General features: G+C 44.0%; 1 protein-coding gene and 1 pseudogene across 4 annotated transcripts in view; both read left to right on the top strand.

Moving 5' to 3' along the window:
* Plag1 (PLAG1 zinc finger) overlaps positions 1-16,684 on the top strand; it is a 39,238-nt gene that overhangs the window by 8,831 nt on the left and 13,723 nt on the right. The gene's annotated exons all lie outside the window — the stretch shown is intronic.
* LOC127206218 (forkhead box protein H1-like) lies at positions 5,338-6,462 on the top strand (annotated as a pseudogene).

Raw genomic sequence — 16,684 nt, 5'->3', positions numbered from 1 at the left:
CTGTTGTCTGTCTAATCTGCCGTTTCACTAAAATAAAGCAGAGTTGGACTAGTTCAGCTGTGTCTTGAAGCTGGTCAAGTAAGAAAACAGAGGTTCAGAGCGTGTAAAGATGAGAGCTGTCATAGGATTTTTAACGTTAGCCAACTTAGAATTACAAGTTCTTCCTAGTAAAAGCAAAACCAAAAATGATCAATCTCTCTCTCTCTCTCTCTCTCTCTCTCTCTCTCTCTCTCTCTCTCTCTCTCTCTCTCTCTCTCTCACACACACACACACACACACACACACACACACACACACACACTCCCCTCTCTCCCTCTCCCCCCCCCCCCACAAAGAGACTGTTTCTGCTTAAAAGGAAAGGAAACTTAACCTGATTGGTTAAATTATTCTCTGAATCACTGACCAACGTGACTTTTAAATGATATCACCATCACATGTAAGTATCGGTGCTGCACTTTAGCCATAAACACTTGGGCTGGAGCATGGGATTATTCCTTGCTTTTACCTGTCTTATCTCATTTCACTTTCAGAGTGGTCTGTGAGTAAGGACATATGGACACAGTGTACAGCAAGCATCAAGAAAGCCTCAGTATAGACAGACCATAAGAACTATTTTTAAATTAATTTGTTAGTATAAACATAAGTTATGTCAATACCAATATTAACGTATTTATGAGGTAATGGATTTGTTGCAAACGTAAAATTTTAGGCTTAAAATTTGCACTGAGTAACTCAAGTTAGAAAGTGTTGTATAAATACTTAAGATATATATATGTATATATATACATACATGTATATATATATACATCCAATTCCATATGTATAATGTATCCACTCTGTAAGTTAAAGGAGATTTCAAAATATTATAAATCTAAACTATGTTTTACAATAAGGATCAGACTCAGTTGCTTTAAGACAGATTTGTGGCCAAGCCACCTGAATTCTGAATGGTCACTGTTTCTTTCAGAAGTTTTGAATGGTTTTGCTTCAGTAAATAATGTAATTGTGTATGGTAGCAGTGGAAAGTATTGCTGAGGTTGGTTAATTTTAGATATTGAGCTTCTAAGACCAAGACATACATATAGCCTTAAAAGAAATCACTGCAATGTGTGTGTCATTCTCTGACTAAAGGCCAAACTCAAGAGCTCCGCTTTGTAATGCTCCCCATCTTGGAAGGATGGGAATTGCTTTCATCTCCATAAATACCATTTTGATTTTAAAAATAACAGACATGAAAATGTGGTTAAATTTTGAATCAGTATTGAGTATTATCATTTTAAAAGAAACTTTAAAAAAAATAAGTTATTTGTTTCAGCTTGTTCATCTTCATGGCAACCTCACGATAAGAGTGGACCAGCTGACCCTATTTTAACAAAGCAATATAAGCAGTTATACAGAGATATCTAAAATCACAAGATTTACATTGTTTTAAAATATAGACTCTAACGCTCTTGCCTTCACTCGGCTGGGGAGAGCCATGCCATACCACTGCTTAGAATGATGGCTGTTACCTGGCAGTGGGACAGGTTTAGCTTTGTTTTCACTGTGCATCCTGATAACTAAAACTTTATTCTTGTGCTAAGTGAAAGCCAGAGTAGGAGGGGTACCCATGTCTTTTAGGATACCCATATTCATTTCTTTCTTTCTTTCTTTCTTTTTTTTTTTTCTTGCCTTTAAAAATGTCATTTAGACGGTGGGCGAAAGTACAAAAAGAACACAAAGGTGCTGTTTTTAAATGTCCACCGAAAAATACAGATATCAAGCACTATAGTGTCCATGGGAGGGAGAAGAAAAACTTGAGATGAGCCTTGGGAAAGGCATGAGCTAGAAATAGGCAAGAAAAAAGAGGGAGTGGCATCTAGGTAAAAAGAAATTGTTTCGGGGGGAGCTGAGGGGGGTCAGAGTGTGCTACCTGTCTGCTACAACAGCATAGTCACACTGGAGAGGGTGTTTCCCAGGGATCTGTGCACGGCAAGAGGAAATGGGTATGCTGAGCTGTGACCAGGACAAGCCTCATAGCCAGCCTCACAGTTTGCTCCATACAGTGCTGTTCAAGCAGAAGATGTGGAGTTAGGAAACTTGAGGTTCCTCTTAATCCAGAATAACCTGAGCAGGAAGATATGGGGCACATTCCCCCTTTGACATGGGAGTCTCTGCTATGTGGAAGGCTCAGGGGTTCCCCGTGGGCTCATGTTCACCAGAAAGATGTAGGCATTTATTGTCAATAGTGCCTGGCTCTCAGCACCCCTACAGCTTGCAGCTTAGACATCAGTAATTGTCCCAGGACTGAGGCTTCTAATCATTAAACTACCCACGAACACTCACTTGGAATCAGAGTTACCGTTTTGCACTTCTGTTGCAGGGACATAATCAACAGTGGACATGTGGAAGAAGAACAAAGAGCTGGGCTCACAGAGGAGTAGCCTGGCAACAGTGCACAGCTCCGTGGCTGAGGATCAGGATAATGTGGGGGGGGGGGGACAGGGGGGCAGGTACATAGTAGGGAGGCTAGCCTACAAGACAAGGGCTGTGCTATATCAGGTCTTCAGCACCACACTGTGGGTTTCTGTCCTGCTTGGGAAACTCGCAGTCTCCTCACTGTGCTGAGTCCTCTCCCTGCCGTCTCCACCCTTCCCTTCTGCTGGCACTGTTGTCTGCAGGTGCCCGGCCTTCTTTCCGAAGCAAGTTGTGCCTTCCACACAGACCCTGCTTGGCATTCCCTTGCTTCTGGGTTTCTGCAGTGTTTGCAGACAGGTCTTCAGAGCCCAGGGGAGAGTCTCTCTAGCTGAAGTTGCTGTACCATACATGGCTACGCATGGCATGTATAGCTGCTGAGACAACCTGTTATGCCAGCCCAGCTTAGGCTACCCCTCCCATGCTGAGATTTCCTATTCTTCCTCTCTCCCTACATCCCAACCCCTCCTTAAGTATCTTTTCCCTCAACAGCGCCAGGCTCCTGAGAAAACAGTTTGTTTTTGTGTGTGTGGTCTCTTTCCTTTATTTCCCCATCTAGCCCATCATGAAAGAAAATACCACCACTCCCCCAAGACCCAAATCCAGGGATTCTGTTTTTATTCATCATGGGTCTGCTTTGTAGTGTCATCACTATACACGTTCTAGCCCCCTTGCTTTCCTGTCTTCTGCTGTTCTGACACTTCCTTTGCACTTCCCTTTGGTGGCACTGTTCTTCCACCCGTCCCAGCTTACCAGCACGTTGGCATTTCCTACACTAACACACGGCAATGGTTGCCTCTATGGTAGTAGAATTCAGTCTGCTTTGCGCTTTCCAGTAATCTTTCAGGGGGGAAAAGTTTTAAAGACTGAATTAAAAGGTAATGTTGAATTAAGTGTCATAAGCATCAGGATACCATAAATATGAACAGAGACTGAGATCTTATTCTTAGCACAGCATTGGGGGTCCCATCATAAAGGCCATGGAAAACATGAATGGATATTTCCTTTGCATTTTTTAGAGCCTATAATAGCTATTACAACCAGATTGGGCTCTTCTGCTGTAGAATACACTTAAAAAAAAAATCAAATTTCACATTGGATAAAGTTAGCTTCCCAGTTACATGTGTGCTGCTTGCTCTGTTTTTCAACAGCTAGATCTTTGTGAATGCACGCCAGCTGTCTCGCCGTTGGCTTGCACTTTATAGTTTTTAAGAGCCCTTTTGCATATATCATCATTTACCTCTGCTAATTCTCCTCAACTAAGTTCTTAGGTATAAAATGAATGAGCAAAAAGATGAATGCCTGGGTTTCCCTTGGCATGTCAGTCACATGGTCATTTGGACATGAGAGTGTCTATATCTTAACTTCTTTTTATTATTTAAATTTATTTTATTTTATGTGCATTGGTGTGAGGGTGTCAGATCCATTGGAACTGGAGTTACAGACAGTTGTGAGCTGCCATGTAGGTGCTGGGAATGGACCCCAAGTCCTTTGGAACGTCAGGCAGTGCTCTCACCTCTTCAGCCCTATATTGTCACTTGTAATATTTGTTTATGCTTTTGCCTTCTCACCTATGTCTGCCATTGTTTCCCTTTAACAGTCACCTTGATAGCCAGGTAACCCCAGCACTCAGGGAGGCAGAGGCAGGCGGGTCTCTATGAGTTCAAGGCCAGCCTGGTCTACAAAGTGAGTCCAGGAAAGACAAAGCTCCACAGAGAAACTCTGTCTCAAAACAAACAAACCAAAAATGAAAACAAAAAAAACTAGTCACCTTGGCAGTATCATTACATTTGCCATTGATCTAGGACTGCTAATCTTTCCTGGACTCCAAATCTCATTGTCCAACTTAACTACTTTCCCCAAAAGACTGACGCAGAAGGTGCATGTTTTCGTACTGCATCATCGGATGTGTGTGCATTGGCAGCATCTGCTTGGCTGCTCAGAACCCATGTTTCTTTGCCATGCTCAGGACCATCACTGTTATTGTTGTTGTACATTGATGTTACAGCTTTCTGAAAGACCTCAGTTGAGGAATCTAAAAAATCAGAATTATTCTCAAGTCATGATCAAGGTGCTCTCAAGCTATAGTCCTGCAGACATACCACACATTCCCATGATGCTCTGCAGCACTCATTATTCCCTACCTGGAAGACTGCTCCCTCCTGCTTTGCTCTTCTTGGCCACCCTGATGACTAAGGACATTACTAGGTGATGCAAAAGCAGCAAATGCAAAGTGAGAGTGAGTTCAATGCCTCTCAGAATGTGGGCCTGGGTTACTCCCTGGCTCTGCCCCAGAACATTCTCTCCCCTCCCTCAACTCTGGACTCTACTGTTCCCCTAAAGACAACTCTTTCCAAGATTACTAAAAGCTCTGGAGAGCCAAGAAAAGCAAAGCAGGAGAGAGGAATCTTTGTGGTGGGGAGGCATAAGGAATGCTGCTACCGGAACATCTGGAACAGTAGCCAGAGCCAGCTTGGTGGCAAGGAGTGAGCAAGCTCCAAGGGAACCTGCCTTGAACAGTTCCTTCCTGACACGTGCCCAATTTCCTCTGAGGCAGGACAGACTCTTGGGTTTTCAACCTGTGTAGTAAGCCTCCTTGCAGCTTCTTGCCTGTCTCTCTGTTCTGTTTACTCCCAGCATTGGGTTCCTTCCCACGCTCGTGAGGTCTTAAGTGTCTCTGCCACCGCCCTTCTCCATACTCACCCTGAGCTTTGTTTATTTTTATTATTTTCTGTATATTTTTTGTGGCACTAGCTATTGCAAGCAGGGCCTCGTCTATGCTAGGCAAGCATGCTGCCCCTCAGCTGCATTCCAGCCCTCTCACCCTGCTCTTTAAATCGCTCGAAGGTAGCATGGGCCCAGGCTGGGACTCCACCTCAGCACATGACATCTGGCTGCCCTGAGCCCTCTGTTAGGCCAGGCCACAGCCCATGGCTGCCTCCTGTGCGTAAACAGAGCCTCCCTCAAGCCCTCTGCCCCCCCCCCCCGCAAGAGGAGGAAGAAGCGATAACCCCCTACACCACATTAGCCATGGTTGCCTTAGAAATTCAGGTTGCATCTTCCTTCTACAGCCTGAAGTTGGCTAGTATCATCCATCAGGTCTAGGCGATGTTCCCCTTCTTCAAGAATGACTTTGAGGGCTGGAAGGACGCTATCCACCACAATCTTTCCTCTAACCCCTGCTTCCCTAAGGTACCCAAGGAGCATGTGAAGCCCCAAGCCAAGGGCAACTTCTGGGCAGCAGTCGGGAGTCTGACCCTGGCAGGCGCAATACACCTTCAGAACGCTGCCCTGGTCTGGCAATGGCAGACCCAGGGAAGACACAGAGCTTTCGCCAAGGACCTGAGCCCCTACATGCTCCATGCCCTGCCCTATGAGCCACTCAGGATCCCACAACAAGCCAGGGAAGGTTTCAACATCAAGTCTCTACTAGCGGACCCTGGGAAAGGATCAACATTGCCCCAGCAGCCTGCACTAATTAGACAGAGCAGCCCAGCTCAGGCAGACACCTGGTCCAAGGCAGAGCAGAGGATATGCACTATACCCCCTAACTCCTCCGAGAAGCCTGTGTGACCCCTCTGCTCCCTTCCAGTGCACCCAAGAGTAGAGCGGGAGACTTCCCAAGGGGAAGTCATTAGGCCTTCCCCCTTTTCCCCAGAGCAGTCTTTCTTACTTCAGGGGTCCCCAGATCTCATGAGAATGTCCAGTACTGGGTACAGGGCCTTCCTGTGGGGACAGCTACCCACCACCTCTTACTTGCTTATCTGCATTCCCAATGTAGTAATGTCCTTGGCACAGTATCCTACCTCTTACTCAGTGCCCATCTTCAACCACTCCAGCCTACTGGATGGTAGGTATTGAATTGTAAGAGTCCCAGGGCCTCTTCTGTGATCTAGACTCTTCCAGGGAGTGCTACTCAATAAGAGCATCTATGATGTGTGGGTGAGCTACCCTTGGGTCCTGGATGCCCCTGCTTCTGGCTAGCTGCTCACCTGGTACAGCCTGTGATACTTTAGGGTAGGGAGGGACTGGTTCTCCCTCCCACCTATGGATACCAGCTTGATGGAGAACCAGACCTAGGAGTATGTCCACAGTAACAGCTCTAAGTCACCAGGCAGAGCCGTGCTAAAAACCCACAACTTGAGCTGGGATACTCTAGGAAGGGTTGTGGCTCTGCTAGGTTTTATAGGACTGGCCAGTCATGCCTTCGCCTCTCCCACACACAGGGACTAGGTCTGGAAAGGCAGGGCTCGGGGTAGGGTAGTCCTTTTCTTGATCTTCTCAGGCCCTCATGCCATCCATGTATTCATCCCCCTGTCACTACGCCTTCCTGACTGTGCTGGAGGAGGAAGAGCCCAAAGTGATGCCAGCATGAAGTTTTGTCTTCACTCAACTGCCTAGGAAGGTGGTAGGACCTTTTGGGAAATGAAAGATTGGACCCTACATGAGTTTGAGGTGATAGGGGTTAGTTAGGGAGAAATAACAGTAAAGAAATTTACAACATTTAGAAAATAAAATAGCTCTGCTTGTTTTCTAGGATCTATTAAATAAGCTGCCAGTGACTTCACTCAACTGACATTTGCTCAGCTGCTGTGAAGTTCACTAAAGTTGACTGCTTCCCATTATATGGGATGTGCCCTATTCACTGTCCGTCCACAGCAGGCCAGTAGCCTTTGACCTCTCGCACTTGATAGCTGAGGAACCTGAAGCTGAAGAAAGCCAAGCCCTTTACCCAGACCACATTGCCCGTCTTTCCCGGGTTAGTTTGCTTTCACATGCACACCAAGTCTAGCAGCTGCTTCTGCTTTGTCCCTCCCAACCTCACCTGATGCTCCTTTCCTAAGACACTATGGCTCCCACCAAGAGGAGCCTAGTTCCTGTCCTTGCGCACCCCTGCTCTGGTCCTGTTCTGCTGGACCTCCTCTCTGAAACACCCCCTCCCCCAGATATGTTCTTTCTGTGAATTTTCTTTGTACCTAGCCTATGTTTATTTTGTGGTGTTTCTACTTTCTAGGTTTGGTTGTCAGTAATGATAAGCCATCAGTACCCTGTTGACACACGTCGCCCTATAGACTATAGATCTTTGTGTTTCTGGTGGCACTTTAAGTGGGATGGTTGACATTGGTTTGTCTCTAAGTTCCTCCTCATTCCTGGTACCTCTGTGCAGGTGAGGGGACTATCTGTTCCATAAAGGAAGATGAACTTTCCAGTCATGACCACAAGGTGGCACAGTGACTACAGCATCCTGGCACCCATGAAGAATGGGCCAAGTCAAGAAAAAGGCCTTATCTCCTTAAATGTTAGATACGCAATAGAAGAGTCCAGAGAATTTCCAAATCTGTCAGTTCTCAGTCATGTGTAGAGACAACTGTTTTCTTCATCATCTGTTGGGCCAACAGCGTGGAAAGGGTCCTCCTCTTCCCCTTCCTCTTCCTCTTTTCTATCCGTTCAGCACATACTTGAGTTCCTTCTATGTGTACTGTGTTCTGAATGTTGAGCATGAAGAATGGGAGTAAACCACAACGCTGGTTCTGATGGAGCTTGAACTCTGTGGCCATCCCTGGAGCCAGTTGAGAGCATTACAGATAGACCCAGCGATTCCTTGCAGTTCCTTGATACTTCTGGAGCCAGTGTTTTCTGTCTGCCCCTGGCCGAATCAAACCGTAGGTTTATGTTATCTAAAACAGCGTTTGTTCATCATGCAAAAGAGCTGCCAGTCAGTGATTCATTTTGGTTGATTCGTGATTATCTGAGTCTTTTTCTACTTCTCATTTTCCCGGGCTAGTCAAGAATTGGTAGTGTGTTCCTTACAATTTTAGAAACATCCAAAGTTACATCACAATTGCACAGACATTATGCGTAGAAATGTATATGCTGAGGTCCATATAGCATTTCTTTGTGAACAGTGCCAGAAAAACTATTTCAGATGATAAAGAAGGCCAATAATGTGGCCAGTCCGTAGAGAGATTAAATATTTGACATATGCTGTTGGTATTAAAAGTGATGTTTTGACAAGGTAAACCTAATATAAATTTACTAGTTAAAATTGCGTCTGGTTTAGAAATGTCTTTTGCAAGAAGTAAACAATAATGTAAAAATAATAAAAGTATTACTTAGAAACATCATACGGCACACATCATCTGTTTGAAAACTAGAAACTGCTTCCTGAGGATTGAGGGAGCAGGAAAAATCAAGGAGCCCATTGAGACTCATAGAAACTGTACCTTCAACCAAAGAGCATGCATAGGCTGGACCTAGGCCCCCCACACATATGTAGCAGATGTGCAGCTTGGTCATCATATGGATCCCCTAACAACTGGAATAGAGGCTGTCATTGACTCTGTTCCTGCCTTTGAATCCCTTTCCCCTAGCTGAGCTGCCTTGTCTGACTTAATCCTGATGCAACTTGATATGCCAGGATGGGTTGGCACCCATGGGGGGGGGTGGGGAGGGTTGGGTGGGAATGGGGAGGAGGTGCCTCCCCTTCTCTAAGGAGAAGGAAAAGGGGGATGGATGAGGGGAGTGAGGGTGGGACTAGGAGGAGAGGAGGGCTGCCCCCAGATTGTAAAGTGATTAAATAAATTAATTAATGAAAAATGAACGAAATTGCTTCCAGGTAGAACAACCCTCTTCATAGTAGAAGTCTTAGTGGGAAATTCACATTTTTCCAGGATTAGACCCCCATTTCTCCCTGTGGCTTCCCTCCATGTTCCATCTCTTTGCCATGCTGTATGGGAGTAAGTTCCACACAACTCTGGCCAGCCTTTACCTTAGCCTCGAGGATACCATGGGTGATGAGGGAGGGGCTTCTTCAGTGGTTCTCAACCTGTGGGATGTGACCCCTTTAGAGGCTGAATGACCCTTTCACAGGGGTAGCCTAAAACTATTGGAAAACACAGATATTCACATATAATTTCTAATAGCAGCAAAGTGACAGTTATGAAGTAACAACAAAAGTAATTTTATGGTTGGGGATGCCACAACATGAGGAACTATATTAAAGCTTCTGAAGGTTGAGAACCACTGGGCTATGTGAAAGAGAGGCATGTGGGTTGTATGTGTTTTAAAGGGCGTAATAGTCCTACCAACCACAGTTAAACTACAAGCAAGGGTAAGTCCATCTCTGAATAGGCATTCCATTTCACTCAAAAGCAGAGTTTTGTTGTTGTTGTTGTTGTGATATGGGTTTAACAGTTACCGTAAGACCCAAGATCTCTCCTGCCTGTCTGTCCACAGACATGACCACAAGCACACTGCTTTACCAATACCAGTTCACTGTTTGTTTGAGTGCTTAAGCTCTTCCTATGAAATGCTCTTTTTGTTTCTCCAATGACTGCCATCTGTATAAGAGCCTGTACTGGGAGAAGGGATCAGTCCTTGTTTTTATAAATTATCCTTACTGTGTGGGTGTACCTATGCTATGGCAGGGACATGCATATACCATGACACACATGTAGAGTTGATTCTCTGCTTCTACCTTTCACTTAGTTTCCAGGGACTGAGCTCAGGTCACTGCTCATCAAACATCCGTTGCTACTGAGACATCTCACCAGCCCTAGTCCTGTACACCTCAGGACATTGGACATTGTAGGACAGCACCAATTGCTGAGCAGCACAGTGCAGTGGCCTTCTATAGGGAGTCCTCGGGACTACCCTAAACACTATATGTGTTACTTTGTTTAGCTGGCACAGCACTGTAGACGAAGTATTCACTCCTGTCCTTCAAAGGAGAATGTTAAAGACGAGCAAGCTTTCCATGGCTGTCACCAGTCCTGATGGCCTGAGTTCAATCCCCAGGACGCACATGGTAAAAGGAAGGAGCCAACTCTCACCAGCTGTCCTCTGACCTCCACAACAGCCAACACACACACACACATACATACATACACACACACATACATACATATACACACACATACATACATGCATGCATGCATGCATACATACACACACACATACATACATATACACACACATACATACATGCATGCATGCATGCATACATACATACATACATACATACATACATACAATTTTTAAGAGAGAGTAAAGTGTGCAAAGTCATACTGGTCAGGTAGGCTTTGGATCAGCCCTTATTCTCAGTAGAAGTTCATCTTTGTGGTTGTCTCCTGCACTGCTTTTGCCTGAGTCAGAGTGAGACTTTGTTGGGGCCTTTTCCAAGTAAACTTTTAAAGGAGCCAGGTGCAAAGGTAAATACCAGAAGTTCCCTGTCTGGTACCCACACTGTCTGAGAGTATGAAATGATTCTCAGGTTCCCATGTCACAGTAGGACAAGGGCCCAGAGGCATGGAGCACACCAGTGGGAAAGGGGCTACCTTAGCTGCTGTGGCCCTAAGCTTCTTACTGGTGAGTTTTGGTTATCACCCCTCAGCAAGTACAACAAAGTGAGTTTACGGTTTTATAATCCAAGAAAGTTGTTTTTTTGTTTTGTTTTGTTTTTTGTTTTTTGTTTTTTGTTTTTAAATGCTAAGCTAGCTAGGAACCAGAAGGTAGTGACTACTGCTGGATTCTGTTTCAGAAAGCAGCAGAGGCACCTAAAGACTGGCGCACTCTAAGCATGGGGCTACGAGCAGGTTTCAGGAGGAAGCTGGGCAGGCACCTGTGTTTGGGGCAGTTTGTAATGATAATTTTCAAATTTTCAGTGTCTGGTAACTTAACCCCTTCACCCATCTAATCACATAGCTCCTGTCTCCAACTTTTATATTTTGCTTAAAATACAATGTATTTCCTGCACGTTTCTAGCCCTGTTTCTAATTCCCTCTACCTGGAATACCTACCCATATATGGCTCACACTTGTTCTTTGGGTCATACTTACTTGTCTTACTCTGGTGTTAATCAAAATAAATAATAGAAGGATAATTCAGAAACATAAAATGTCACATATTGTCTGTCTGTTTGTTTGTTTGTTTGTTTTGGTTTTTTGGTTTTTCTGGACAGGGTCTCTCTGTTAGCCTTGGCTGTCCTAGACTCGCTTTGTAGACCAGGCTGGCCCTGAACTCACAGAGATCCACCTACCTCTGCTTCCCGAGTGCTGGGATTAAAGGTGTGCGCCACCACGCCCAGCCTGTCTGTTTTAAAACTAGATGAAGATATTCCTGGCTGAACATGTCTACCAGTGTCCAGGGCATGTCTTTCCTTGGAAGGCTGTTGTTCATGAGCACATAAATGCTTTGGGTCCTGCAATAGATGGACCACAGTTTAAAGCCTGCTGTAAGCTTAAAGTTCTTCAGTGCTGCAGGTTGAAAATGTATTTCTTCAAATTTATTTTCTAAGTTAGCATACAAAGTAATGGGTTTTATGGCCAGAAAATGTATGTATTATGCCTTATCTAGCAAGCATCACGTAAGCCTGTTACATCATCCTACACCAAGCAGAATTGCCAAACAGAAAGCTAGTTTTATAATGAAGTATTGAACATCTCATGTCATTGACCAAATACTGAAAGTACAGTCAAAAGGGTTATATGTGTACCTTTGTAGAGTGTGAAGTTAAAAAAAATTTTTTTAATCAAATTAAATGGAAGTCCAAGATCATCAGTACTCACAGCAGTATAGAAGCTGCACCCAGACACTTCAGCAGACACTTCCTTGGTATTTAATAAATGGAACATATCCTAGAACTATTTATTATCCACCGGTCTCAATTCCAGTTAGAGTGTATTCCTGGAGCCTTTAAATCATGTGGTATGATAAGCCCGTTCCTAAGCAACAGGTGAGCCGCTGTGGATCCTCCAAGTACAACAGCTGAGAATGTGGCTCTAAAGCCAGTAGATGTGTGTCTTTCCTACTCAGGGCTGAAGGCCTCATAGCTACACTCAGTTTCCTCACATCGTCTCCCCCTCTGAGTGAGAAGGAGAGATTTTAGTCTTGAGCCGTTGCCTTTGCAAAGGTTGCAGCTTGTCCATCCTTAAGATTTCAGCAAATTCATCTGAAGATTTGTTTCGTCTCTTCACTGATATTTTCAGTACAAAAACTGCCATTGTGTTTTCTCACAGCCTTCTTGAGGTGTAGGTGGTATTTATAAAGTAGACAGATGTGAAGCTCACGCCATTGGGAGCCCTGTGAGGCTATCACTGTATCACATAGCAAATGTGTCTACCATTCCTGCTGGCTTATCACAGCCTTTGTGACCAGTCCTCCCCTGACTACCTCCTGCTCTATCACTGTAGTGTATTTCTCATTCCCAGACATCTGTTACTATAAGTGGAACCACAGGTACCTTTTCTGGCCTGGTTCATTTCAACAAATGTAATTAACTATTTTGGTATTTATGCATGTTTCTACAAATGCATATTTGTTGTTTATTCCTTATTGCCTCTCACTAGTGGATTGTGTGCACATTGATAAACATTTGGACTATATCTGACTTTAACTATTAAAACAAAGCTGCTTTGGATATCCATACATAAGCCTTTGTAAAGATGTATGTTTTCATCTCTTGCATAATAGAAATGAAATGGCTGTCACATGGCAGGCGCATGTTTGACTTTTTAAGAAGCCACAACTGTTCTCAAAGTGAATTGCATCATTGTTACCTTCTTCCCATTGATGGGTGTGCCCACTGTGTAATACAGTTTCAGAGAGGCCTATTGCACAATAGCTGCCAAAGCAAGTCAGCCGCTTATGACCCATGGAATGATCTCACTGCTGTTAATTTGCATTTCTCCTGTACCCAGCGATGCCAAGTATCTATTCATGGAGGGTTAATTCTTGCCACTAGTATACTTTCTTTTTTAAAATATATTTTTTATTTTCAACTATTTGTATATGTGTTTATCTATGTGGGAGGATGTGCATGTGAGTACAGGTGGCCACAGAAGAGGGCACCAGATTGCCAGGAGCTGTGAAGTTAGAGGCAATTGTGAGCCACTTGATATGGTGCTGGGAACCAGTCTCAAAGTCTTTGCAAGAGCAGCAAATACTTTAATGACTGAAACATCTCTCCAGCCCCTATTGATATATTTTCATGAGGAAATACCTGTTTGTGTCTTTTTTTAAATAATTTTTAATTGAATTATTGTTACTTTGTTGAGTTTTGGAAGTTCTTTTTCTAGATACAAGTTCTTTATCGGGTAGAGATTCTGTAATGGTTCTTTGTCCTCCAGCGTCCTAGCTTTTCCTTTTCTTAGTGGTGTCTTTTGAAGATTATTTTTAAGTTTTTCTGGAATCCACTTTATCAGTTTGCTGTTTTAAGAGTTGTGCATTTATGGCTGTGAACACATTTCGCACAGCTCACAGATACTTTCCTCTCTAACATTTTCTTCTAAAATGTTTAGAGCTTGGGTTTTACACAGACAAGATCTTGCATTTAAGCCTGATCCATCTTAGACTAAAGTTCTGTATATGGCTTGAAGTTTGACTCAGAGTTCATTTCTTGGTATATGGACATCAAACTTTTCCAGTGTCATCTGTTGAAAACATTCTTTTTGGTAAAAATAGAAGTTTCTAATTGTAAAAATAAGACATTATTATATAAGAAGAGTATTCAGTTTTCATCTTATCAATCTTTGGAAGTTACCTAAGTACATGAAAGTGTTTGAGTGCGATGATGGTAAGTTTAAATGGATACTTTCCAAAGTTGTACTGATTCTTCGTACCACTGGTTAAAAATTCTCATATTGTGGCTGGAGAGATGCCTTGGCAGTTATTTCTCTTATAGAGGACCTGAGTTAAATTTCCAGCACCCACAATAGGCAGCTAACAACCCCCAGTGCTTCTGGCCTAAGGACACCTGCACATATTGCACACATGCCTGTAATCCCAGCACTCAGGGAGGCAGAGGCAGGTGGATCTCTGTGAGTTCCAGGCCAGTCTGGTCTACAAACAGTCCAGAACAGCCAAGGCTACACAGAGAAACCCTGTCTCAAAAAAACAAAAATTAATTAAGTAAAATTAATATTGTTTCCCATATGGCCTAATATGTTCAATTCTTGCACTGCTTTTTCCATGTAATTTCATGATCCTAAACTTGGTAGAGTTTTGTTTTGCTTTGCTTTTTTGAGACCGGGTTTCTCTGTGTAGCCCTGGCTGACCTCAAACTCACTTTGTAGACCAGGCTGACCTCGAATTCACAGAGATCCACCTGCCTCTTCCTCCCAAATGCTGGGAATAAAGGTGTGTGTCACCACCACCTGGTAAAACTTGGTAGGTTTTAATAGCTGTTATATATACACTGACTTCCATCAATTTTATGAAACATCAATTTTATTCTTAAAATATATTTGACTTTATGCTTAAGTCCTCTCTCACTCTCTTGCTTTAACTTTTAAAAATAAATTAACAAGTCCGTGTATTTAGATTTTAAAGAACTTTATGTATGTCTACAGTGTTTTCCAGGACAGATTCAGCAGTTTACTCATGCACCAACAGTAACTAAGAGATTGCGTTCTTTGTAGCAAGTTGTTTGTTGTTTCATAAAATTGGAGGAAGTCCTGGTTCCTTCCTCTGTCTTTCCTCAGTCTACTCCGTTGCTCCCTATTCTTAAGCTGCAAACAGGACCCTTCTGTTCAGCCCTAGTCAATGTGAAGAAACAGAATTTCTTTCTAGGGCAAGAAAAGATGAGCAGGTGAACATACATACCCCCATGGCAGCTTGAGAAGTGACTTTCTTCCTCCAAACTGACACCTGATGGCCTTCTCTGGGTCCTGTTCTGATTTTTGGTCTAGAAGGCCTCGCAGCTTTCCACAGCTCCTTCCCTACATTCTGGCCACACTCAGACACACTCTATCTTCCTCCTTTCTCTCCCTCCCTTCCCCTTCTGGGATGGTTAGTGTAGTTTATCAAGACCTGGAATCACCGGGGACATAAGCTCCTGGGCGCTGCCAGCGAGGGCGCATTTACCCTCCAAGCATAGGCTAATTGCAGTAGAAAGAGCATCCTAAAAGTGGATGGAGTACCGTTCTGTGGCTTGGGTCTTAGAGTGTATGAAAAGGAGGAGTGCTGAGTACAAGCATTGATGGCTAGCTGCCACCTGACCAGGTGCAATGGGCCAACTGTTCGCAGCTCATGCTGCCATGACATCCCTGTGGGATGGACTGTGCCCTGAAAGCAAAGTAAACCACCCTTAAGTCATACTGTCAAGGTATTTTATCAGAGCAGTAGGAAAGTAACTAAACCATCTGCCCCCTTTTCCTCCCTTCTGGTTCTCCCCTTTTCCCCTCCCTTCTTGCCCCTCCTCCTTCCTTTTCCTTCTTGTCCCTCTCTTCTCTCCTCTTCCCCACTCCCCTCCTTCCCTGTCTCCTTCCCTTTTCCTTTCTCTTCTGTTGTTAGATGCTTTGAAAGAAAACATCATCTTATCACCAAGAAAAAAAGAAAAGAAAAGAAAAGAAAACATCATCTTGCTGGAAGCCCTTTACCGCCAAGCAGCCAGGCTTCTTTCATAGTTCCTATCTGCCCCTCTTCTCATGACTCCCCCATCCCCTGCTGCCTATAGTTTTTATTGCTAAAGTGAGTGTCTTTCTGTCCAAATGTCTATTGCTTGGCAATGTTTGTGGGTGGTGGAGTGGCTCTTAGTAGCATTATTTTTCAGTTTTGCCACTTTTCCTTCCCTTCCTTGGGAAACTCTGTAGTTTTATCTCCTAGTGGTAGCTGTTGGTGTCCGTTTGTTTGGACTGTGCCTGCAAGCAGGGCTTCACTGCCTGTGGCCCGCCTACTCTTACTGCTTTGGGAATGCTAACATAGAAGCCGTCTTATTTCTGGGAAGTGTTCCCTTTACTGGTTGTCACCTTGTCTTTGGCCTGCTCCTCTGGTCACATCTTTCACGTAAGTGAACATGTTCTCCTCTCCTCCTGCCTCCCCAGGTATTTGTTGTTCTCAGTGTTTTCCAGAGTCCCTGATTCCTTCGTGGACACATCGACAGCATTGGAGCTGTGCTGTATCTGTTTCAGTCCTCAAAAAGTGTGTAAACAATAGTACACTACAATCAGAGGTCATCTTAGAACCCAATGGCTGGGGGTCTCAAGGTGTCACTCTCTGAAAAATACTTTTTGAAGGGAGGGTCTTTCTTAAGGGAACATTCTTCAAGGCAAGTCTTGAGAAATGATAGTAGTCTGGGACTACCTGTTTCACTTGTCCTGTATAAGACTGTTGCTCACTGGTCTCACCAGCACCGCCTCATGGCAGGGTTTATTAACTGTCCAAAAGGTAGCCACTAGTTTGTACACTCCTACAAAACAGAGAGCACATCTGTCAGTACTTATGGTGATTCAGG

Source organism: Acomys russatus, chromosome 2 (genome assembly GCF_903995435.1).
Source record: "Acomys russatus chromosome 2, mAcoRus1.1, whole genome shotgun sequence".
In the NCBI taxonomy this organism is placed as follows: Eukaryota; Metazoa; Chordata; class Mammalia; order Rodentia; family Muridae; genus Acomys; species Acomys russatus.
This window is presented reverse-complemented; position numbering and strand designations above follow the sequence as displayed.